At 35.3% G+C, this 2,907-nt stretch overlaps 1 pseudogene; it reads left to right on the top strand.

The window, feature by feature from the left end:
- The first annotated feature begins 988 nt into the window (after positions 1–988).
- LOC124896238 lies at positions 989–1,898 on the top strand (annotated as a pseudogene).
- The last annotated feature ends 1,009 nt before the right edge of the window (positions 1,899–2,907 follow it).

Below are 2,907 nucleotides of genomic sequence, written 5' to 3'. Positions count from 1 at the left end.
GAATAGTGCTGTTCTTTTTAACTGAAGTTGCAGGTATTCTTTCTCCTCCTTGTTTTTACCAGTAGCGCTTGTATTCTGAATGGATTCTCTACTGGATTCATAGCTAAAACTTTTCTCATGAGCAAAACCGAGAAACTTAAAAAAGACCAAAGTAATTTGAATATTCTAATTAAGATAAATGAAAGTATAAAAATCCAAAATGCCCAATTTTCTTATTTTACCAAAACTCCCGTGTTTGATTTTTAATATATTAAATCAATTATTTTGCATATTAATTTATTTTATTGAAAACCCACAATCACAAGCAAAAAAACTTGAGAAATGTTGGATTTGAGATTTGAGGGGTAAAATTGTCGTTAATCAAGTTAATGCATGTGTTATAGTACTAATACATATAGAAAAATGATGGTATTATTGACACATATTTCAATACACAATAGAATGTACATAGAATAAAAAGATTATCAAACAAGTTCCTAATAATACATTAATTTAATACATGCATCAACTTTTCCAATACATTCTACCAAATGAGCCCTAAGTGGTGACTAAAACCAATAGTATAGATAATATCCGGCACAACAGCTGGAACTTGATAGAAAATTAAATCATCCTGGTTTTAGTTAGTACACCCTCCGTTTAAAAAAGAATGACATACTTTCCTTTTTACTCTGTTTCAAAAAGAATGATCCTTTTCCTTTTCTTTTTTTAGCAACTTTTAAATTTCAATTTTTCACGTGATATGTTTAAGACCACAAGATTAAAGGTATTTTGATGCATTTTACATATCATTAATTTAAGACCATAAGATTCAAAAGTCATCTTATTTTCTTAAACTTTGTATCAAGTCAAATTAGGTCATTCTTTTTTAAACAGAGAAAGTAGTTGCAGATTGTATACATACACAATATATGTCTAAAGGCAACAAGATATTTACATACTATCCAGAACAAAACTCAAACATAACAAGTTTGAGGAGAAAAGGAAAATGTCGAATGAAGAGGAAAACTTGAAAGCTTCATCTTCGTCCCAAATTGCACCGCCACTGTCATTGCCGTCGTGGGTGGAGCTTCCACCGGATATCATGGCAAACATTCTGGAGCGGTTAGGAGTGATAGAGATACTGGAGAGTGCACAGAGAGTTTGCAGTACCTGGTGGAACTGTGTCATAACCCCACTATGTGGCGTGTTGTTGACTTGAAATCTGATCCTGATAATATCAAAATGCCTCAGGTGCTGGAGGAGATATGTCGAGTTGCCGTGGATCGTAGCCAGGGCCAGTTACTCAAACTTTACATCGAGAATTTTGGTAACACAGATTTGCTCAACTACGTAGCTAAGAGGTACGTACTTTTTTGTTTATTTTTAGTGGTGAGTAGGAATTAAATAATGTTGACAACCAATAAACTGTGATCGAATGTATGTGTAAACTAATGTTATGGTAATAATGGTTTACCAACACACTTCCTTTGTTGTGCTATGGTTGTCTTTTGCCTTTTCGTTCTAATCAATTTGGTAACCTTTCAAACAGATGCAGCCAGCTCAAACATCTCCGACTTGTCAGGTGCAATGGTAATTTCGCTGGAGGTTTGGCTGTAGCTGCCAAGAACTTCCCATTGTTGGAGGAGTTGGACATTAACTCCACATCCATTACTAAAGATGATATAGAAATGGTTGGTCTTTCTTGACCTCTGCTCAAGTCACTTATATTAGATGCCGGTCCATTTCATATGGTGGAATCTCCATCACAAGACAACGATAGAGCTCTAGTGATTGGCAAAAGTATGCCTGAATTGCGGCACCTTACATTTCGTGCACATAACTTGACCTATGACGGACTGCAAGCAATTTTTGAAGGCTATCCACATCTTGAATCTTCTGACTTGGGCTTCTACTAGTTGTTGTTATTGTTGTTGTTTTGGGTAATCAATCTGTATGTTTTTAATTTAAACTTCAACCTAAGTTCAAGAACAAGTTTTCAAGAACAACAATGAAGTTCAACACAAGCTCAAATTGACTAATCAAAAATGAACTATCAAACAAGTATGTTATCAACTTTTAAAAGAAATAAGATGAAGCAGAATTCAGAACCAAGTCCATCGATTGCACTGTGTGTGTTGATACTTAATACTAGTTAGGCAGTTTTCACTTTATTATTACATTTTGTACACTGTATATATAAATAGAGGACTGAACATAATTTTCAATCGATCACTTTTACGGAGAGTAATAAAACTTCTTCTCTCTCTTCAACCCACTCCATGGGAGAACACTTCCATTTCTCTTTCGACTCCGAATTGTAACATGGTATCAGATAAAAGGATTTATGTAGCTCTTCATCTCAGCTTTCGATTGATGTTACCCTAGTTGGAAATTGTTGCTCAGAGTTTCTCATCTCAGTCCATAGACGAGAAATTAGGGTTTACTTTTGAGACCACCTGTTGATTTCACAACGGTGACAACATCTTTCTGGTTTTCTACCGAATCAAAGGAGTTTTGGTATTGTATTCTATTGATTTTGCGACGGTGATGGCATTTTTCTAGTTTTTAACCGAATCGAAGGAGTTTTGGTATTGTGTTTCTCTTTGATTTTTGATTTATGTTTGTTTGTTACTCTATTTTCGTCGGGTGTTCCAGTCAAGTTTCATTTTTTTTCTCAAACTATGTCGAACTTTCCGGATGCATCCGCTAGTGCGTCATCAGATGGTTTTCATCCTTTCACTGTTGATTCTTCGCATCCATATTTTTTGCACCCTTCTGATAGCCCAGGCACTACTGTCTTAGTTACAATCAAGTTTAATGACACTGGTATGGGGGTTGGAGAAGGAGCATGCTGATTGGACATCTTGTAAGAATAAATTGGGGCTTATTAATGGAACCATGAGTTGACCGACACCAAATACCCCT

This window comes from Capsicum annuum, chromosome 2 (genome assembly GCF_002878395.1).
Source record: "Capsicum annuum cultivar UCD-10X-F1 chromosome 2, UCD10Xv1.1, whole genome shotgun sequence".
Classification (NCBI taxonomy): domain Eukaryota; kingdom Viridiplantae; phylum Streptophyta; class Magnoliopsida; order Solanales; family Solanaceae; genus Capsicum; species Capsicum annuum.
The sequence above is the reverse complement of the archived record's forward strand: the minus strand, read 5'-3'. Positions and strand labels throughout refer to the sequence as shown.